At 39.9% G+C, this 23,908-nt stretch overlaps 1 long non-coding RNA gene across 1 annotated transcript in view; it reads right to left on the minus strand.

Annotated features, from left to right (window-relative positions):
• Nucleotides 1-19,249, minus strand: part of LOC131412730 (uncharacterized) — a 42,630-nt gene extending 23,381 nt beyond the window's left edge. Inside the window, exon 1 of the long non-coding RNA XR_009221837.1 lies at nt 19,147-19,249. This is a non-coding gene — a long non-coding RNA (uncharacterized LOC131412730). The remainder of the gene's footprint in view (nt 1-19,146) is intronic.
• Between the last annotated feature and the right edge of the window lie 4,659 nt (nt 19,250-23,908).

Here is a 23,908-nt window from a genome sequence, read left to right on the forward strand (position 1 = left end):
TTATAATGAGGGCAGTTGAGCAATACATGTGCTCACCCACCTACTTTTAAGACCAAAGCAACAACATGGATTGAAAGGAGAAAATGATTACCCTTCTGAAAGTGAGCAGCAAATACTGTGCACTTCAGTTTAAGAGGCCATCATACGACATATCCTGTCTCTACACTCTGACGATGATACATGTCTTGTCCAGGCTGATCATTCTGGATCCAGGCCCACTCTGACATCAATCAGTACAATTTCAGTAATAAGGCCTACACTGTAGGTGTTTCCCAACCTTTTTTGACTAATGAACTTTAAAAAGTAATATTGCAAACTTCCTTAGGAATTTAAAAAATCACTAAGAAAATTTTTGTATGACACATGATAAAGCAATGTTAAGTAAAAATGTTTTATCTTAGATCAGCATTTTATTAAAGATTTATTATAAAGTTCATGTGGCAAAGTCTTTAATTATACTGATAATATTTAGGACAAATTTTGACTTCTACTCACAGTAGATGAACTGTTTTATCAGGTAACAAAATCATATTTTGTCAAATGAAGTTGTCAAAAAATTAAAAGATAGATTTCCAACCAAATGTATTAAATTAAAAGATGGACTTAGCACCAAATGTATATTGAAACACAGGCTGAAATTTAATTTGCGTTATAGCATACAAAATAAACAAACTGCTTTTATAGCCTGATACTTGGAATTCTTCCATTTTGAGCTTATAAAAATCAATTGCTTATTTTGAAAATTTGGAGGTTTAGTTTTTAAGTGTCAAGGTAGGAGAAACGGTTTCATGCTGCTCTTTGAGAGAAGTTCTCAGCAAACAATACATTATAGATCTTCACTGCCAATAAATGAAAGGCCAAATTGGATAGAATAACCCTATATATTTTCTTTTTCATATTTTCAAGTGTTTAAATCTCTCCTTTTCAGAATTTTAAATACCTAAACAGCATATGATTAATTATAATAAAATAAACATTCAGCTGTCTACAACACCAGTTGTATAGAAAGCTGAAAATGAATTCTTCTTACAGCAAACCTCTTCCTTACTTAATACCACATGGAGTCTTTCAATTGACAATCCATTTTAGAAATGAAAGCATCTTAATTTGATTAGGTCCCTTCTATATTTCATGAGATTCAATAGAGTATCTTTACCTTGCTATGGGTATTTGATGAACCAATTTGAAATTATTTTCTCTAGAGTGGTCTTAAGAATAGGAAATAGCAAATGTCAATTCTGTGCACATATAAGTAGATGTGTAACTTTAAACATAAGGCATGCGTGGCTAATGTTTCTACATTTATAATGATTTTTAAGAAAAACACTTTATTTTGAAATAATTATAGATTTCAACAATTGCAAAGACAGTACAGAGAATTCCTTTATACTATTCACCTAGCTTCCTTTAATCATGTAATTTTTTTTTTAACTTTTTATTTATTTATTTTTCCCCCAAAGCCCCAGCAGATAGTTGCATGTCATAGCCGCACATCCTTCTAGCCGCTGCATGTGGGACGCGGCCCCAGCATTGTGGGAGAAGCAGCGCGTCGGTGCGCGCCCAGGATCTGAACCCGGGCCGCCAGCAGCGGAGCACGCGCACTTAACCGCTAAGCCACGGGCCAGCCCAATCATGTAATTTTTTAAGTACGAGAGACATCTTGATGTTTCATAAAAATTTTGATCAGAAGAATGCAACTTATGTGTTTCATAAAGAGCATCTTGAAAGTTTTGCAGAATTATCATTTTCAAGCTCCTCATTAATTTATGACATTTTGATATGTGTTTCACACATGTTCCATCTTTAACCAACAGTTCATTATGAGTACAAATTAAACTATACTTACAATTAAGAACAACAAATAAAAACAGTGTAAGGTCCTTCTCAAACTCTTCCAAAAAACAGAAGAGGAGGGAACACCTCCAAACTCAGTTTATGAGGCAAGAATTACCCTGACACCAAAATCAGACAAGGACACTACAAGAGAGTTACAAGCCAAAATCTCTGATGAACATAGATGCAAAATATTAGCAAATACTAATATTTGCTATTATTTGTTTATTTAAAATAATTTAAAATTAAATAATTAAAATAATTTATTCATTAATTTTAATAAATTTATAATATTAATATTTGCTATTCCAGGGATGCAAGGATCACTCAACATCCACAAATGAATGTGATACACTACATTAACAAAATGAAGGATAAGAATCATATGCTCATCACAATAGATGCTCAAAAAATCATCTGAAAGAATTCAACATTCATTCATTATAAAAACTCAACAAAGTGTGTACAGAGAGAATGTACCTCAACATAATAAAGGCCATATATGACAAGCCCACAGCTAACACTCAACAGTGAACAGCTGAAAGCTCTTCCTTTAAGATCAGGAACAAGACAAAGATGGCTGCTCTCGCCACTTTTATTCAACATAGTATTGGAAGTCCTAGCCAGAGCAATTGGGTAAAAAAAAGTAATAAAAGGCATCCAAATTGGAACAGAAGAAGTAAAACTGTCTTGATTTGTAGATGACATGATATTACATAGAAAACTCTATAAAGACTCCACCAGGGCCGGCCCTGTGGCTTAGTGGTTAAATGCGCGTGCTCCGCTACTGGCGGCCCGGGTTTGGATCCGGGCGCGCACCAACGCACCGCTTCTCCGGCCATGCTGAGGCCGCGTCCCACATACAGCAACTAGAAGAATGTGCAGCTATGACATACAACTATCTACTGGGGCTTTGGGGGAAAAAAAAAAGGAGGAGGATTGGCAATAGATGTTAGCTCAGAGCCAGGCTTCCTCAGCAAAAAGAGGAGGATTAGCACGGATGTTAGCTCAGGGCTGATCTTCCTCACAAAAAAAAAGAATAAAAAAAAAAAAATAGACTCCACCAAAAAACTGTTAGAACTAATCAACAAATTCACTAAAATTGTAGGAGACAAAATCAATATACAGAAATTAGCTGCATTTCTATACACTAATAATAAACTATCAGAAAGAGAAATTAAGAAACAATCCCATTTACAATTGCATCAAAAAGAATAAAATATCTAGGAATAAATTTAACCAAGGAAATGAAACACCTGTAGACTGAAAACTGTAAGACATTGATGAAAGAAATTGAAAAAGACACAAATGGGAAGATACTCTGTGCTCATGGACTGGAAGAATTAACATTGCTAAAATGTCCATACTACCCAAAGCAATCTACAGATTCAGTGCAACCCCTATCAAAATTCCAATGGCATTTTTCATAGAAATAGAACAAACAATCCTCAAATTTGTATGGAACCACAAAAGACTCAAAAAGCCAAAGCAATCTTGAGCAAGAAGAACAAAGCTGGAAGCATTAGCTTCCTGACTTCAAACTATATTACAAAGTGACAGTAATGAATACTGTAAATACTGGAATAAAAACAGACACATAGGGCCGGCCCCGTGGCTTAGCGGTTGGGTGCACGCGCTCCGCTGCTGGCGGCCTGGGTTCGGATCCCGGGCACACACCGCTTCTCCGGCCATGGTGGGGCCGCGTCCCACATACAGCACACTGCTTCTCCAGCCATGGTGGGGCCACGTCCCACATACAGCAGCTGGAAGGATGTGCAGCGATGACATACAACTATCTACTGGGGTTTTGGGGGGAAAAAAATAAATAAATAAAATCTTTAAAAAAAAAAAAAAAAAAACAGACACACAGATCAATGGAACAGAATAGAGCCCAGAAATAAACCCATGCATATATGGTCAAGTAATTTAGACAAGGGAGTCACGATATACACAATAGGAAAAGGACAGTCTCTTCAATAAATGATGCTGGGAAAACTGGACAGCTACAAGCAAAAGAGTAAAACTGGACTACCATCTTACACCATACACAAAAATTAACTCAAAATGGATTAAAGACTTGAATGTAAGACCCGAACCATAAAACTTCTAGAAGAAAACATAGGCATTATGCTCCTTGACATTGGTCTTGGCAACGATTTTTTTGGATTTGACACCAAAAGCAAAGGCAACAAAAGCAAAAACAAACAAGTGGGACTACATCTAACCAATAAGCTCTGTACAGCAAAGGAAACTATCAACAAAATAAAAAGGCAACCTATGGAATGGGAGAAAATATTTGCAAATCATGTAACTGATATGGGGCTAATATCCAAAATATATAAAGAGCTCATACAACTCAATAGCAAAAAACCCCCAAACAATCCAATTAAAAAACAGGCAGAGAATCTGAATAGATATTTTTCTGAAGAAGACATACAGATGGCCAAGAGGTACATGAAAAGGTGCTAAACCTCACTAATCATCAGGAGAATGTAAATCAAAACCACAGTGAGATATCATCACACACCTGTTAGAATGGCTATTATCAAAAAGATAAAAAATAACAAGTGTTGGTGAGAATGTGGAGAAAAAGGAACTCTTGTGCACCATTGGTGGGAAAGTAAATTGGTACAGCCACTAGGAAAATAGTACGGAGGTTCCCCCCAAAATTACCAACAGAACTACCATATGATCCACCAATTCCACCTCTGGATATTTATCTGAAGGATACGAAAACACTAACTTGAAAAGATATCTAAACCCCCATGTTCATTGCAGCATTATTTACAATAGCCAAGACATTGAAACAACATAAATGTCCATCGCTGGATGAATGGATAAAGAAAATGGTGTATATATATATATATATATATATATATATATACACACACACACACTGGAATATTATTCAGCCATAAAAAGAAGGAAATTCTGCCATTTGCGACAACATGGATGGACCTGGACAACATTATGCTAAGAGAAAAAAGTTAGATACAGAAAGACAAATATAAAATGATCTCACTTATATGGTGGAATCTAAAAAAAACAAAACCAAACTCATAGATACAGAGAACAGACTGGTGGTTGTCAAAGGTGAGGGGTGGGCCAAATGGATGAAGGTGGTCAAAAAGTACAAACTTCCACGGGGCCAGCCCCGCGGCGTAGCGGTTAGGTTTGCGCACTCTGCTTTGGCAGCTTGGGGTTCGCAGGTTCAGATCCCAGCTGCAGACCTATGCACTGCGCGTCAGGCCATGCTGTGGTGGTGTCCCACATACAAAATGAAGGAACATGGGCACAGGTGTTAGCTCGGGGCCAATCTTTCTTAGCAAAAAGAGGAAGACTGGCAACAGATGTCAGCTCAGGGCTAATCTTCCTCACACACATACAAAAAAGTACAAGCTTCCAGATAAATAAGTCCTGAGGATGTAACATACAGCATGACGACTATAGTTAATAACAGTGTATTGCATATTTGAAAGTTGCTAACAGAGTAAATCTTAAAAGTTCTTATCACAAGGAAAATAATTTCTAACTATGTGTTGTGATGGATGGTAACTAGACATGTTGTGGTGATCATTTCACAATATATAAAATATTGAATCATTATGTTGTACACTTGAAACTAATATAACGTTATATGTCAATTATATCTCAATAAAAAAACAACAGTGTAATGGTCAAAAATCACCAAAGCTGGGGCCGGCCTGGTGGCGTAGTGGTTAAATTCACGCACTCTGCTTCGGCACCCCGGGGTTCGCAGGTTCGGATCCCTGGTGCAGACTGACGCACCACTCACCAAGTCATGCTGTGGCAGCATCCCATATACAAAAAATAGAGGAAGATGGGCACAGATGCTGGCTCAGAGCCAATTTTCCTCAGCAAAAAGAGGATTAGCAATGGATGTTAGCTCAGAGCCAGTCTTCCTCACAAAAAAAAAAAAATCACCAAAGCAGATGCTCAACTGACAACTAGTGGAGATCATGACCACATTCAACCAATATCTCCTAACCACTGTTCACATTATATCACTCAAATTGTGTTTTTAAATGAAAAAAACATTGAAATAATTAGTTTATTAACTTCCAAAAAAGCAGTTATTGATACAGACATTATTATTGCCTCCAATGATAGAAATCGATTCTAAGCTAATTCTAAAATTTTGCACGGAAGAGAAAATGTGCAAGAAGAGTCAGGACTACTCTGGGGTGGGGGGACAAAGGCAAAGTAATAGCAACATTTTTCCCTGAAATTGAGCAGTGGGTAACAAGTGTTCATTGTATTGCTATGCTTTACACTTTACATATGTTTTAAAAATATTGTACTATAGCCATTTAATATTTAATTTTTAAAAAAGAACAAAGAAAGAAGACCTTGCCTTATCAAGGATCACAATATATTATAAAGCTATAGTAATTTAAAGTGTATTAATGGCACAGAAACAAAGATCGACAAAACTAAATAGAGTCCTAAAACCAACCTATGCACATATGGGAATTCATTAACTGATAATTTGACATGCCACCTGTTATAAAAATTATTATTCCAAATGGATAGCCAACTGAACAAGATTCCTCCCTTAGACTCTTCACAAAAATAAATTCCAGATGAATTAAAGACCTAAATTTTATATAAAAGTATAAGAAAATCCAAGATTCTATGTTTACATCTTCAGGGCAGGAGAGACATCCGTTAAAAAGTTAGAAAAAAAAAAAAAAGTCAGTAAAATCAAAAGCCATAAAGGCAAAGAAAGGTAAATTTGATATCAAAATTAAAAACTATTACAAACAAAGGGAGAGGACTCCAACAGACTGGAGGAAAATGTGCCATTTTTATAATAAAGAATGAGTATTTAGAACACAAAGAACTGCTATAAATAAATAAGACAAGTACTTGTTATATCGCATATAACAGAAAAACCAAAAATTAGAGTGCTTAAACAAGATAGAAGTCCATGCAAATGCAGTCGAGGGCTGGCGCAGTGGCTCCACCAAATACTCAGAGACTCAGGTTTTCTGACTCACTGAGCTACCACAATGGTCCTCACAATCTAAGATGGCTGTTAGAGTCATTACAGTCATTACATCTGTGTTCCAATATATATGACAGGTGAAGGGATGAGGAAGGGAGCGCCTTCTCTCTTTAAGGAGACTTCAGAAAGTCACACTAAAGCCTTCTGCTTATGTATCATTAGCTAAACCTTACTAAGTATGGTTATACTTGGTCTTGGAGGCCAAGGAATGTAGTCTTCTGGATGGGCAGCAATGGGCCTGGCTAAAAGCTAGGATTCCTATTACTAAAGATGAAGGAAGAATGCATCATAAGAGTTAATGAGCAGTCTTTGCTGTGTGATCCAAATAGACAGAAAAAGAAATACAAATGGTCAAAAACTTGAGAAAAGATAATCACAGGGAAATAAAAAATAAGACACCAGTTTTAAAAACTTTTAAGAGGCAAAAATTTGCAAATTGGTGAAGGCATGAGGATTTTTAGCCTTATGTTAATTTTTTTAGAAAGAGAATGTATTCAATTATTACTAGTGTAACTAAAAAGTAATGAAAATATTTATTGAAAAACCAAAACACATTATTACTGCTTTTAAATATACTACATATTATGTATTTTATATAATTTTAGTATAGACACCTTGGGGACCAATTTGCCGGTATCTATGAAAATTTTGGTTATATGATTACATGACACAGCAAGTCTATCTTTCAGAATCTATGTAATATAAACATTCACACATTTTGCGTTAAGGATGTTCATTGCAGTAATGTTTAAAAGAGGGAAAAACTGGAAACAACTCAAATGTTCATCATTAGGGGAATGGCCCCACTTAATTTTCTTCATAGCACTATTACCACTATCTGAAATTACATTGTTTATTTATCTACTTGTTTGCCATCTAAGAAAAGAGCCAAGGCAAGGAGAATATATTTATATAATACCTGTTTGATTAAAAATTCATTAGAAATAATGCATTGTCTTTTAAAACAATGAATCAAAACAGACATCATTCCAGCCTTTAATAACATGAACCTGCCAGACGGCCTTCACGAAGGCCTGAAGGTTTGCAGATGGGCTGAGAAACGGTGACCTAGATGAAGCCTCTGAATTTGCTATCCAAAGAGACTGTCACTGGATGTGATCTATTTGCCCTTTTCTTTAGGGTCTGGGGCATTTCACAGTAGAATCAACACACTCTCTTCACTGTGTGGAACCCTTAACTGCCTTTAATATTTGGATCCCAATACTGCTGCCAGCACCAAGTAAGCCTCCACTCACTGAGCAGGGTCCACCGTGGGAAAGGGGTCTCAACCAGACTGCCAGGACAATGCTAAGACTGCCAAGAGGTACCATGTTGAGAGAAGACAAAATGCTGACACCTGAGCCACAGTGCTTGAGGGGGGCCTTGGCACTGGTAGGAACACCGTGTTCATCAGTACTCACAACAGCAGGATTCCAGGGCTCCACTCCCAACACTGCACAATAGGGAATATGCCTGTGATCCACAAAATGGAAGGGATAAGTGTGCCTCTCCTATGATTTCTAAGTCCTTAATGACATCTCCATTCACAGCCACTAATCTCTGCTTTTTATTTCTAACCTCACAGACCAGCAGTTTTCAAATTGCTTTTTTAACTAGAGGAACCCTGTTCAAATGAAAGCTCAAAGATAAACAAACAGGAGGGAGAGGGATAGCCTCAGTGCTCAGTCTTGCGTAGTGGGATGGGAGGAACATCCAGACTACTGAGAGCTCTGGGAAGCGGAGTTTGAAAGGGAAAAGAGAGAGGGAGTGCTGGGGAAAGTGAACTTGAGCAAAGACCTGAGGGAGGTGAGGGAAGGAACTTTGTAGATATTAGGGGAAAGCAAAGGTCCTGAGGCAGGAACATAGCTGATTTGTTGGTACCATTTGTGATGGGAACAAAGTAAGCACAGGGGAGAGTAGTAGCAGATGAAGTCAGAGGGGAAAGGGGGGAGGGGTTAGATTATGTAGGCCTTGTAGAGAACTTACTTTCAAGAGGGTCTCTCTAGCTGCTGTGTTGAGAATAGGCTCTAGGAGAGCAAGGACTGAAGCAGGGAAAAAGAGTTAGGCCGTGGCAATAACCCAAGTGCGATACAATGGTGGTTTGGACAAGGTGGAAGCAGTAGAGATATTAGGATGTGACCAATTCTAGACATACTCTGAAGGTAAAGCCAACAGGGTTTGCTGATAGAATGAATGTGGGATGAAAGAGAAAGAAGAGACTCAGGGTTTTTGGCCTGGGCTACTAGAAGAAGGGAGCTGCTTTTACTGAGATGGGACAGGCTGTGGGAAGAGCAGGTTTTGGAGAGAAAAATCAGGAATCGAGTTTTGAGATGTCTGTTAGATGACCAAAAGGAAATGTCAAGTAGGCACCTGGATATCAGAGTATGAGATTCAGAGGAGAGGTGTAACCTGGAGATGAAATTTGGTAGACATTGGTGTGCAGTTGTTGGTGTACAGATTTTATCTGAACTCACAAAACTGGGTGAAATGCCAAGGAAATAGGGTTGATAAGAAGAATAGAGGTTTGGGGAGTAAGGAGTGCTCCAATTTTTAGAAGTCAGGAAGATGATGAGGAACTAGCAGACAGAGAGGAAAACAACCTCTAGTAAGGTGGGAGGAACTCCAGAGAATGCAGTGTTCTGGAAGCTAAGAGAAGAAAGTATTTCAAAGAAAGAGGAATAATCAACCTGTGCAAAGTGCTGCAGAAAGTTCAAGCAAAAGAAAGACTGAGAAACGACTCACAGGAGTTAGCAATGTGGAGGTCTTCAGTGGGGGGTAAGGACCTGATGAGCATGGACTCAAGAGAGACTGGTGGAAAGGAATTGGACTCCGCCAGTTAGACAACTGTAGAGAGGAACACATTTAGAGGGGGATGCAGGGTCAAGAGAGTAAGGTCTTGGATCATAAGGCACTGTATCTGTAGTATCTAGTACAGTGCCTGTCACATAGTGATAACTCAATAAATATTTGTTGATTGAACTAAGTGAGGTGACTAGCCGCTGAATCAGGAAACAGTCTTAGTTCTTGAAGTTTAAAAGCTGGTATAGTGAAATGTAAGGATTCTCGGGCCAATAAAAAGAATTGCCTTTATTCTCCTACTATGCCTGAAAACTCTTTAGTTTTGAAAACTATGCCTTACACACCTAGAACATATATCCCTAAATTTGAGAGGAATAGCAACAGAATTTGACAAACACATGCTCTATAAGAAAATATACTTTCAATTCTGAAAAATATACTTTCAATTCAATTTTGTATTCAAAAGAATACAAATTCTTTCAATACAATCTGTCCGACTACCTCTTGCACCTGGGACCCTGTGACTTTGTACCCAGGGGTACAACATGGATTCCAGCCCTCTAGTTATGTCATGACTCATTATGCACTAGAATGGAAGACTTTTGATGGTTGCTAAAGGACACTAACTTACAGGGGACTTGTATAAATGAAAGCTATATGTGACAAACCAATAATAATCACAAGTATTCGTTTAGTGATTTATACTTTTCAAAGTGATTACACATACATCCTCTCTTTATAATCTTACAACAACTTTGTGAGGTAAGTATTTTTATCACTTTCATTTTACAAATGAGAAAACTCAGGGTCTGAGACTTGCATAAAAACAAACATCTCTTTCAACAAATGGTGCTGGGACAACTGGACATCCACATGCAAAAGAATGGATTTAAGCCCTTACCTCACACACAAAAATTAACTCAAAACGGATCAAAGACTCAAATGTAAGAACTAAAACTATAAACTCTTAGAAGAAAACATAGGGGTAAATTGACATGACTTTGGGTTTGGCAATGGATTCTTAGATATGATACCAAAAATATAAGCAACGAAATAAAAAACATAAATTACACTTCATAAGAATTAAAAGCTTTTGTGCAAAGGACACTCTCAAAAAAGTGAAAAAGCAGCCTACGGTATGGGAGAAAATATTTGCAAATCATATCTGACAAAGGTCAAGTATTCAGAATATACAAAGAACTCTTAACAACTACTCAACAACAAAAAGACAAATAGTCCAATTAAAAAATAGGGAAAGGTCTTGAATAGACATCTGTCCAAACAAGATATACAAACAGACAACAAGCACATGAAAAGATGTGCAACATCATTAGTCATTCGGGAAACGCAAATCAAAATCACAATGAGATATCACTTCATGCCCAATAGGGTGACTATAACCAACCCCCCCCTCCCCAGAAAATAACAAGTGTTGACGAGAATGTGGAAAAACCGCAACTTTTGGACTTCGCTAGTGGAAATGTAAAATGGTACAGCTGCTGTGAAAAACAGTATGGTGGTTCCTCAAATAGTTAAACAAAGAATTACCATATGACCCAGCAATTCCACTCCTAGGTATATACACAGAAGAACTGAAACAGGTATTCAAGCAAAAACATGTACACAGACGCTCTTGGCAGCACTATTTAGAATAGCCACAAAGTATAAACCACCCAAATGTCCATCAACCGATGAATGGATAAACAAAATGTGGTATATCCATACAATGGAATTATTATTCATTCAAAGAAAGGAATGAGTATTATTCAAAGAAAGGAACATATGCTACAACATGAATGAACCTTGTAAACACTATGCTAAATGAAAGAAGCTAGACACAAGAAGTCACATATTGTGTGACGCCATTTACAGGAAATGTCGAGAATAGGCAACTCCATAGGGACAGAAAGCAGACTGGTGGTTTCCAGGGAATACAGGCAGAGAGGAATGGGGAGTGACTACCAAATGGGTACAGGGTTTCCTTTTGGGATGATAAAAATGTTTTAGAATTAGATAGTGGTGATGATTGACAACACTGTGAATGTACTGAGAGTCAATGAATTGTACACATTAAAATGTTTAATTTTGGGGCCGGCCCGGTGGCGCAAGCGGTTAAGTGCACGTGCTCTGCTGCGGCAGCCTGGGGTTCGCCAGTTCGGATCCCGGCCGCGCACCAACGCACCGCTTGTCGAGCCATGCTGTGGCGGCGTCCCATATCAAGTAGAGGAAGATGGGCATGGATGTTAGCCCAGGGCCAGTCTTCTTCAGCAAAAAGGAGGAGCATTGGCATCGGATGTTAGCTCAGGGCTGGTCTTCCTCTCACACACACAAAAAGTTTAATTTTATGTTATATGACTTCTAATTAAATTTAAAAAATCACACAGTTCACACTTGACAGATTAAGGCCTTGCACTAAAGAACTGACTCCAAGTCCTCTGGCCAGTCAGCCATCCTGTGTCCTCTACAAACCAAAGGAGCTCCGGACTACCTTGGCAATAAACTTTTCCCTCCATCTACCACCATCCAGGCAGAGTACCGAATTATACTTGTGATGGTGGAATTCCTACTACTGCCCAAGCACATACAAGTTTCTATTTATTTTATTTTTATTTTTTGGTGAGGAAGATTAGACCTGAGCTGACATCTGTTGCCAATCCTCCTCTTTTTGCTGAGGAAGATTGGCCCTGGGCTAACATCCGTGCCCACATTCCTCTACTTTATACATGTGACGCCTGCCACAGCATTCTGAACCTGTGAACCCCGGGCCGCCAAAGCGGAGCGCGCAAACTCAACCACTATGCCACCAGGCCGGCCCCATACAAGTTTCTAAACAAAATATTTTCTTATCATAGACTTCCAGTAAAACCTTCTTAGACCAAGGTCTGCTATTCATACCACAAAGTCATCCTTTATACAGAAGTTAATGATTCTCCATCTAACTGATGAACCAATGGCAGCTATGAAGGCTAATCCCTTACAAGATGATACTCCTGTCTGCAAAAAGAGGATAGCAATGGGGCTTATGCCTATAACTAATCAATACCATTCTTCACAAATAATCCCTGATGTTTTCCAACCCCTATGTGTTTTTTTCTGCTGGTAGATCACAACTCTTATAAATATGAAGTGCAGAACTGACCTTTTAACCCTCTTATGCCACGTTACGGCTGCTGATGAGACAGAGATGGATAAAAGACAGACTGGTAGTAGCCATCCGTATCACAACCCACTCTAGACAGTCACTCTAACCCAAAGTCTTCAAGGTAACAACATTTACACAACCTTCTGGAAATAAAAGTTTGTTCAGTGCTCTCTTCTTCTCTCTGAGCTTAATGAGGGCCTATTCCTCCAACTTACATCCGTACCCTTTAATCACCATCAAGGATAAAGATTTCAAAGTATGAGAAATTTTACATGCATGCAACTGGAAAATCAAGCTATAATATCAAGTTAATTGGAAAAAACACAGCTGCAAAAACTACTCCTGGGAATCTGACAGCTAGATACATATTCCCTGACATAGCCAAGTATTCCATTTTCGACGTGCCAACAATCTGGTCTTTGTTCATTAGTTCAATGGGAGGATGATGTCAGGGTCACCAGAGCCCTGCTGGCCTTTAGGAGCTCTACGGCTTTCCAGATACAAAAGAAACTAAGGGCCTAATCACCAACATCTGAGTCTCAAGGGGCCTGATAAAGCATCCCCTCAGCAAAAAGCACAAAGTCTCCAAAACAAATACATAGGGGCTGGCCCCGTGGTGTAGCGGTTAGGTGCACATGCTCTGCTGCTGGCAGCCCAGGTTCGGATCCCGGGCGTGCACCGACACACCGCTTGTCAGGCCATGCTGTGGTGGCGTCCCATATCAAGTGGAGGAAGATGGGCACGGATGTTAGCTCAGGGCCGATCTTCCTCAGCAAAAAGAGGAGGATTGGCATGGATGTTAGCTCAGGGCTGTCCTTCCTCAGACACACACAAACACACTAAATAAATTAATTAATTAAAAAAAAAAAACAAATACATATAAGCAAGACCCCTCTGAAATGGGGGAGAGGGGTAATCAGGCACCATTGAGCTACCTCCCTGAAAAGTTACGAGAAGCAACACAGACTGAGCACCTATCCCTCCCTCATCACTCCCTTTTTTGGGTAGACTTCTCAAAAGATTCTTCCAACAGTCACCATTTCCATTTCTTTACTTTCTACCCACTTCAAGCTGGTTTCTGCCTTTTCCAATCTAAAACAGTTCTTATTGAGGTCAAAGACTCCACCTTGCTAAATTCAACAGATCATTTTCAGTCTGAATCTTTACTTGATGACTCCTCTCTTTTTTAAATACTCTCTTCCCTTACCTTTTATGATACATCTTAAACTGGAATGAGATTCTACAGTAAGCATCTAAGACAAAAATCAAGTATAGCTTAAATTACTCTTGAAAATCCATTTAATGGCTCATTAAGTAAAGCACACTTGTTTTTTGTGTACATAACTCTACGCAGTAATGAACAGCATATACGTATTACATGCAAAACAAACAGTAAGTACACATGCAAAATAAAACTTTGCTCTCTCTCATCTAATTAAAAACAGCTTCAAGTGTATGGGTTAAGTTTGCATACCTTAACTCCAAGCAAAGCGCCATTCCACTGTACTTCTCTTCTCTGGCCACTTCTCATCCCTTTCCTGGGGCAACTCTCCTTTACCCAACTTTGAAATGCTGGGCCTCAGCCCTCTTCTTTTCTTAATTTCTATCAATGGTTCTCAACTTCCACTGCTCAGTGGAATCACCCGACAAGCTTTTAAAAATCCCAGACTGCAATTCAGACCAAATGAACAGAAACAGAAATTTTTGGAGTGGGCCTCAGCATCAGTATTTTTTAATCATCCAATGTTTCCAATGTGCAGCCAAGATGAGAATCACTGTTCTAGACTCTCTTCCTAGAGTAGGGATTACTCAAATGCCTACTGGGTCAGAGAAGTAAATACACAAAGCAGGCCAGACATGAGTTTTAGAGAGTGGTGGGCTCTTTGATGAACTAAAAAGCAGCTGGGATCAGCTGTGACTCACTTCCAATCAATTGTTGCCATATGGGAAAACCAGCTCAGTATTGCTACATCGTCTCATTTTTAAAGAAAAGCCCCAAATCTGGATTTTCATGGGAAATCATCCGATTTTAAATTATTGGCAACTAACTCAAAATTAAACAACAATAACAAAAATCACTGTATGGGAAAAACAAAACACATAGGTAAGCCAGATTGGGCTGTGGGCTTCAGGTATGCAACCTCTGCCCTAGGTGATTTCATCCACACTCTTCAATTTACACCTAAATATTTTGGTCCCCAGATCAGCCCACTCCTTTGGGCTCTGGATTTGAATTATCAAATGCTTATATGACGTCTCCACTTGAAGGTCACACCAGTCCCAAAGTGAATTGTGATTTAAATCCACCTCAAAACTATTTATCCTTCCAGTGTTCTCTATCTCAGGTAACGACTCCACCATTCACCAGGTCAAGCAAGCTAGTACCCTGGGCGTCATGCTACGCACTTACTTCTCCCTCTCACCACTTGTACCATACCAATCACTGAATCCCATCAATTATGCCTACTAAATATATCTCCTGTACCATCTACTTCTCTCCATCTTCTCTGCTACCACCTTGGTCCCTCCCAGCTACCATCTTTTCTCTCCAATCTTTCCACAGTGTATTAGTTGGCTCAGTGCCATAATAAAATACCATGGAGGGTGGCTTAAACAACAGAAATTTATTTTCTCACAGTTCTGGAGGGTAGTAGTCCCAGATCAAGGGCCAGCAGGGCGGGTTTCTGGTGAGGCCTCTCTTCCTGGCTTGCAGATAGCCTTTCCTTCCTCCCTCCTATTTCCTCCCCCCTCTTCTTATAAGGCCACCAATTTTATCAGATTAGGACCCCATCCATATGACCTCATTTAACCTTAAATACCTCCTAAAGACTCTATTTCCAAATGTAGTCACATTGGAGGTTAGAGCTTCAAAATATCCATTTTGGAAGGCCACAAATCATTCAATAGCACACAGTAACTTTATTTAGGGTCAATTACCTCCCGCATTTACTTTTGTTTCCTTCCAAACCATTCTCTTCAAAATGACCAGAGTGATCTTCTACAAACACAAATATTCACAAATATATGTGTATGTACATATTTGACTGAACCATTCCACTTCTAGGAATTTATCCTACAAATATATTCATACACATGTGAACTGGCATAAGCATAGTACTGCTTGCTATAGTAAATTATTGGAAACAATTTAAATGTCCATCAATAGACGAATGGTTAAATAATCTGTGGTGTATCCACACAACGGAATACTATACAGTCATTCAAAAGAATAAGGAAACTATATATTGAAATGGAAAGATTTCTAAGATGTTGTTAAGAGAACAAAACAAGGAACAGAGCAGTGTGTACAGTATGCTACCATTCACGTCAACAACAGGAATATGCAGTTTTTGAATGTCTACAGAAAATGTCTAGAATGATACACAAAACTAGTAACAGTGATTATCCCTTTGGAAGGTGTGGGGAAAATGGCAGCTGGGGAAGGGAGTAGGACCCAGTGCAGACATTCTGATCTAAGGGGCCTGGAGGATGGCCCAGGCACTAGTGTTGTTTTAAGTTCCTCTGGTGATTCTGATGAGCAGGCTGGACTGAGAACTGCTGCTCGAGATAGCCTTCACCTACTTTCTCTACTTTCTCAGCTTCATTTTCTATCATCCTGCCCCATCACCCTCTTTGCTCCAGCCACACTGGCCTCTGTGTTCCTAGGAAGGGTCCTGTTTCTTCTGCTGAAATCTTGTCCCCCTAAGCTTCATCTCGTAACTTCTATTTATTCTTTAGAGTCCACTTCACCTTAAAGGTCATTTCCCAAGGAAACTTTCCCTAGTTTCCAAGCTAGGTCAGGACCCCTGTTTTATGTACTCAGAGTACCCTGTACTTCTAGAACTTACCACAATTGTAATGAGGAACTGTATAATTATACATGTATGCATCTGTCACTCTCTTTAGACTATAATGTCCAGGAGTACAGAGACCACATCAGTTGCTTTTACCACTGTATTCCCATACCTAAACTAGTGTCTGGCTGGCAAACAGGCCCTTCTCAGATGTTTGTTAAATAAATGAATGACTGCTCCTGCCCTCAAGCCTAGCAGAGCAGAGAAAATCAACACACAAGCAAATGAGGACAATGCCACTGATGTTAAGTGTCACTGTGTTAAGGCAGCAGTGCATTAACAACAGTGGTTCTCAACTGGGGGTGATTTTGGCTCTCCCAGGGGACATGTGGCAGTGTCTGGAGGCACTTCTGATTGTCACAACTGTGTGGGTTGTGACTGTTGACTGTCACAACTGTGTGTGTGTGGGGACTACTGGTACCTATTAAGCAGAGGTCAGAAATGCTGCTAAACATCCTATAATGCTCAGGGTAGCCCTCCACAACAAAGAATTATCTGGCCCAACATGTCAACAGTACCACAGATGAAAACCTCTTTAGAGGATGGTGATACCCAATAGCGGGATCAATTCTACTCCAGGCGGTGGGGTGTTTCGGGGAAAGGGGCGATGCTAAGAAAAGCTTCAGAGAGGAAGTAAAGCTTTAAGCTGTGTGTTGAAAGGTGGCAGGGGCCATATCAGTGTTGACTATGTTTGCTAGAGGTAACGACGAGCCTCTGAAGAATTTAAAACAAAAGTTATGGTTTGAACAGGTACCCCCTTCAAGTACCCCATACTCCAAAATTACTCATCTCCTTTATTCCCTTCTTCCTGAAACAAAACTTTCATTCTCTTAAGGCAGCTGGTTTCAGCTAAACATTAAGGCCAAATTAATTCAGACTAAGAAAAAGTCAGATGGCCCTTTCACTCTCTAGAATGTTAAGCTGCATTTTAAAACGGGCAAACACTTATGAATACAAATAAATCTTTAACTGCTTAATGTTCAGGTTGTTAGCAGATAAAGCTATTTTTGAACTAAATAGCCAGGTTGGTCCTGGTAAAGACCTCTCCAAAGCTTTCTATTTTTTAAAAAAACTTTACTTGGTTTCCCTGGTCCTCAATTTCTGAGCTCCCAGATTTATAAAAGATCCAAGTTTTTTCCACAAGTATCTCATGCTATAAGTTCTTCTGCCAGCGAGGATAGGAGAGCCATTTGGATGCAATAAATGTGAATAAATTGTCTATATAAATTAGGAGTGGTCTACAGATTTTTATAAGGCTTTCACTAAAAGTCATGGATACTACTGAAAGAAATGAGATTGAGATCATTTTTAATGGCAATACCAAGAAACAAAACTGGCTTGTACTGCAGCACAAGCCTGCTGCGTCCTGAGCTGGATGCACATGCTCTGACCTAGTATGGCAATTCTTAGGGTCTCAGCACTGGGTGCTCTGTTTACCAGAAACTGAGGCCCGGGGCTAATGAAGAACAAAGAAAAATGCCTGGCACCAAAGGTTTGGGGGATGTTTTGTACGTAAATGATTTGAGGAGGAACGCTTCCTCAGATTTTGGAAGGCACCACAAATCACTCTTTTTTGCTTACGTGTTAAGAACTTTTATTTCGTGTTTTCAGACCATTTCCTAATAAGAAAATACCGTATAATTTACAAACGGCAATTTATCCTCCCTTACATTTGCTGACCATTAAAACTGGATAAAATGTCCTTAAGCTTTACCAGAGTCGGAGAACTGGGAATAATGTGAGCACAACAGAGTTCAGATGCAACATCAACTCCAAGCCCGGCCAGCTGGTTTCTATCGAGAGGTGCCCCAGGAGAAAGGCCCTCAGAGGCGGCGGCTGGGGTCGGCGCGGGAGTGACAGCCGCTGCGGCGGCCGCAGGGCAGGGCCGGGGTCGGCCGGGCCTCCGTTTACCTTTGTTTCAGGTACTCCCGCTCCCAGCCCGGCCCGGCATCCCGCCCGAGGCCCCGAGCTGGTGACACATCCTTCTTTGGCCAAGTCGGGCCAAGGTTGGGCAGGGGGCGGGGAAGGAAAATAAAGCCTCAGCGCCTAACGACGTGACTCTCAGTTCTTCCAAAACGTTGGCATTTGTTTCTCTGCCAAGCTTTCCTGTTAACAAGTTCTCGAGGGCTGTGCGGGCGAACTGGCCTAGGAGCCCCGAGGTGGGAGGGACCAGGCCGTCCCCCGCCTTCCCTCCTCTGTGGGCGCCCCCGGGGCAGGCGCTTTCCACACCTCCCGGGCTGCCAGGCCCGGGGCCGAGCTGGACGTGCAGACGCGGCCGCAGCGCCTCGAACCCCGACTTCCAAGGCTCCGCCAGCCGGGCGAGAGCTCCCCGGCCCCGCCGGCCCCTCCGGGCAGGCCGGTCCCCGCCCCCAGGCTCCGGCCCCGCCCGCCCGGGCCTCCGCGCGCCGCCCCCCGGCCTCGCCACCACCCTCGGGCCGGGCAGGGGGCGCGAGGGCTCCAGGCCGCGCGGCGGACGTCCCCGAGCCTACCTCAGCGCTCGCGGCTCCTCCTCTGGCGGCGGCCTCGGCTCGCACACAGCGCTCGCCGCCAACACTCCCAGCGACGCGGGATCTGGGGCTGCTAGCGCGGAGCGTGAGGAGCAGAGGCCCGAGCGCGCCCCGGCCCGCCGCCCCCTCCTCTCTCTCGTCCCCACCCTCTGCCGCCGGCTCAACGCCCCGCCCCGCCCCGCCCGCCAGCCCGCCAGGCCCCGCCTCCCCCGCCAGCCCCGCCCGCAAGGCTCCGCCCAACCGTCGGCCCGAGCCCGGAAGGGGGCCGCCAGGGGCGCCGCGAGAGCCGCTGCGGCTGCTGCTGGTGGCGTCCCGTGTATGGCGGCTCCGCGGGGACGTGGTTTGTAGTGCTTACTAGTATTTGGCGGATGCGAATCTCTCTCGGATTTATTGTGTGGTTGTTATTATTATTATTGGTATCATTATCGTAGTTATTGTTTTCGTCATTAGTTGTTTTGCCCTCCTCGAGCAGACTGGATGGTTCCATTGAGGCCAGAGGGGGTGGACGGGTAGCCCTCGCCACTGGCTTGAGACTCGCGGTCACTCTGATCCTCCCAGCGGCCGCACCTGCACTACGTTTCGTTGTGAAGTAGTAGACAAGTTGTGTGAATTTTGAAGGAAGAGATATTTATTTTCAACTGTTATTGATAAATATAACACAAATACGGAAAGCCATGTAAAACCAATGCACAACTTAATGAATTATTCTGAGACATACACCTTTATAACCTCTCCCCAGATTTAACGCCGGTGAAAATGGTCTGGCTTAAAACAAAACCTCGTCAATAGCCATGAGGACACAGCCTGGGAAGGGCCTCCTAGAATTGGCCTCCTAGTAACTGCCACAGGAACGCAAAGGCCCATAACCATATGCTCTCCAAGAACATGTTTGTAAAATGGAAATTTCCCCAGAATTAGGAACCTCCAATTAAGAGTGTACTGGTAAATTCTTAATTAAAAAGATAAATCAATAAATATATACGCATATAAATATCTTAATAAATGAGTCAATCATGAGATTGAACAGCATGGGTAAGGAGCATCTAAGAGTGGGGAGTGGGAAGTATATAAAGACTTAAAAATAGCCAAGGATTAGGTGGCCCGTGAGGATTGGTTTTGGGCACGTGGGCTATCCTCACTCTGTGTCACTAGCACCTAGCACAGCACCAGACATATAATGGATGCACTGTTTATATTCTTAGTGCAAAGAAAGAAAGAAAATATATATAAAATCACCCAAAACAGGCTCTGCCTACTGAACAATTTCATCCAAGGTCAATTTTCGGTTGCTAAAATGATGTGCTCTGTGAGATGCCTTGATGCCTTGGAAAAATGTCATTATACTTTAAACTTTATACTGCTTTCTGGTTTTAAAAAAGCCCTTTCAGGTGCATTACCATATCTTATTTGAGACTTTTAGAGCAGTCCTGTGAGAAAGGCAGGGCAGGACAGAAAGACTTTGCAAAGATCACGGTACAATGCATATCTGTAAGAAGAGGAAGTACATGGTGAACTAGAACAATTTCAGCACTGCTGACCCTGCCAATCCCTGCTGGATTCCTGGTTTGTCTTGACAGTTTTATTGCCTGTGTTTTTACGTTAGGACTTCTTTGCCAACATTTATATGGAGTATGACTTGAATTTATAAAGGACACAACACCTAACTGGAAATTTGATTCAATATGATGGAGTCAGCCTGTCTGTCATGAGCACCTTGGTGAATTAGGGCTACTGAGCTGCCAATTCACCATCGTGTGTTGAGCACCCTGGCTCTGTGGTTGGTGGCGGGAATATAAAGAACAGAAAATGAATAAGACACAATCTTTGCTCTCAAGGGTTTATGGCCCAGTTAGGGAGAAAGATTTGGAAATAAATGTGTTTAATTTATTTGGATGGTAGGGGAACAGTCCTGAGCATAACTAATTCTATTAGTTGTAGGGAGAGAGTAGGGCAAGTCTTCTCAGAGAAGAGAACATCTGATATTTTTTTAATTATGGAAAAATATCAAATATTGCAAAAGTAGAGAGAATAATATAATGAGCTACTATGTACTCATTACTCAGTTTCAACAATATTAATACAACATTATATTATTATATAATTATTATTCCCATGGCCAATGTATTCCATCTGTACTCTCACTTTCTCTTTCCCTCTCTGGATTATTTTGAAGCAAATAACAAGCAGCATATTATTTCACCCATAAATCTTTCACTGTGTATCTCTAAACAATATGATCTCTTTTTTAAAACAACCACAAAATCATTAAAATATCTTTAAAAATTAACAATTTTTTAACATCTAGTCAGTGTTCAGATTTTCCCGGTTTTCTCATAAAAGTTTAATATAGTTTATTTCTTCAAGTCAGAATCCAAACAAGATCTTTACATTGCATTTGGTTAAAATCTCTTAAATTTTTTATTTCCTTGCACTTTATATCTCATACGTTATATGTTGAAGAAATTGATTGTTTATCTGGTGGAGTTTTCCACATTCTGCATTTTGCTGATTGTGTACCTGTAATGTTGTTTAACATGTTCCTCTACCCCTGTATTTCTCATAAAGTGGTGATAGAACTAGTGACTTGATCAGATTTAGGAAAATACACTCCATAATAAAGAGAAAAGTCAATCAATCAAAAACAGACCCCAAACTGTCACAGATGTTAGAATTAGCAGACAAGGACATTAAAACAGTTACTGTGGGGCCGGCCCAGTGGCGCAAGTGGTTAAGTGCGCGTGCTCCACTGCGGTGGCCCAGGGTTCGCGGGTTCAGATCCAGGGCGTGCACCAATGCACTGCTTGGCAAGCCATGCTGTGGCAGCGTCCCATATAAAGTGGAGGAGGATGGGCATGGATGTTAGCCCAGGGCCAGTCTTCCTTAGCAAAAAGAGAGGAGGATTGGCGGATGTTAGCACAGGGCTGATCTCCTCACAAAAAAGGAAAAATAAAAAGAAAAAACAGTTACTGTAACTGTATTCCAAATGTTTAAAAAGTTAAGCAGAGACCTGGGATATAAAAAAGACCCAAATTGTACCTCTAGAAATGAAGATTATAATGTCTGAATAAAATACACTGATAGGATTAATGGCAAATTAAACATTGCCAAATAAGAGATTAGTGAACATGAAGTCACACCAATAGAAATTAACCAAAATGAAACATACATACTAAAAAAAAGATTTAAAAAATTGAAAAGAACATTGATGACCTGTGGGACAACTTCCAGTAGCCTAATATGTGTGTAAATGGACTCTCCAAAGGAAGATGGGGACAAAAAATATTTGGATAAATAGTGGACAAAAATTTCCGAAATTGACAAAAACCATATGCTAACAGATCTAAGAAATTCAACACACTCTAAATACAAGAAACATAAAGAAAACCACTTGAAGGTGCATCATAATCAAATTGCTCGAAATCAGTATTACAGAGAAAAATCTTAAAAGTAGCTAGAGAAAATGACATGTTATGTACAGAGGAACAATGAAAGGATGATAGATCTCTTGCTAGAAAAAATGCAAGCAAGAAGATAGTGGAGCAATATCTTTAAAGTACTGAAAAAAAAATCTGTCAGTCTAGAATTCTATTCTCATTTAAAGTATCTCTCAAAAATGAAGGTGAAATGAATACTTTTTCAGATATACAAAACCTAAAAAAATTCATCATAGCAGACCTGCACTACAGTAAATTCTAAATGAACTCCTCCATGCACAAGAAAAATAAGACCAGATGGAATTATGGATCTACAGAAAGGAAGAGCACAAAAATGGTAACCATGTATAAATATACAAAATCTTAGAATTATTGTTAAAATCTCTTTAAAAGATAATTGACTATTTAAACAAAAATAATAACAATGTATTATGAGTATGATTGCCAGATAAAATACAGGATGCCTAGTTAAATTTGAATTTCAGATAATGTTACTTTTTAGTATAAGTATCTCTAAATATTTTATGGAACATACTTATTTTATAAAGTTATTCATTATCTCTCTGAAATTTAGATTTAACTGGATGTCTTTTATTTTTATTTGCTAGATCTGGAAACCCTAATTTTGAGATTTATAACATACATAGGTAAAATGTATGACAAAAGTAGCAAAAAGACTAGGAGAGGAAAAAAAATACACTGCTGTAAGTTTCTTTGTATAATTTCACTTGAACATAGATTTTGATAAGTTAAAGATTTATACTATAAACCCTAAAGCAACTACTAAACTAAGAAGACAATAATAAGTTAATAAGGCAACAAAGGAGTTAAAATGTAAACATAAAAAATTCAATTAATCTAAAAGAAGATAGAAAAAGAGGAAAAAATAATAAAGAGATTGAAAATATAGAAAAAAATTCACAAGATGATAGACTTAAACCAAACCATATCAATAATCACACTATATGTAAATGGACTAAACACCCCCAATTAAAAGGCGGAGACTGATTAAAAAAAGAAGACCCAACAATATGCTGCTTACAAGAAATGCACTTTAAATATATAGACACAAATAGGTTAAAAGTAAAAGGATGGGACAAGATTTACTATGCAAACAAAAGAAAACTAGTCAAAAGAAAAGATTTCAGAGCAAAGAATATTACTAGGAGTAAAGAAGGTCATTTCATAATGATAAAGTAGTCAATTTGTTAAGAGGACATAACAATTCTAAATGTTTATGCACTTAATAATAGAGTTTCAAAATACTTGAAGCAAAAATATCTAGAAGCAAGGAGAAATAGATAAATAAA

This window comes from Diceros bicornis, chromosome 2, assembly GCF_020826845.1.
Source record: "Diceros bicornis minor isolate mBicDic1 chromosome 2, mDicBic1.mat.cur, whole genome shotgun sequence".
Classification (NCBI taxonomy): domain Eukaryota; kingdom Metazoa; phylum Chordata; class Mammalia; order Perissodactyla; family Rhinocerotidae; genus Diceros; species Diceros bicornis.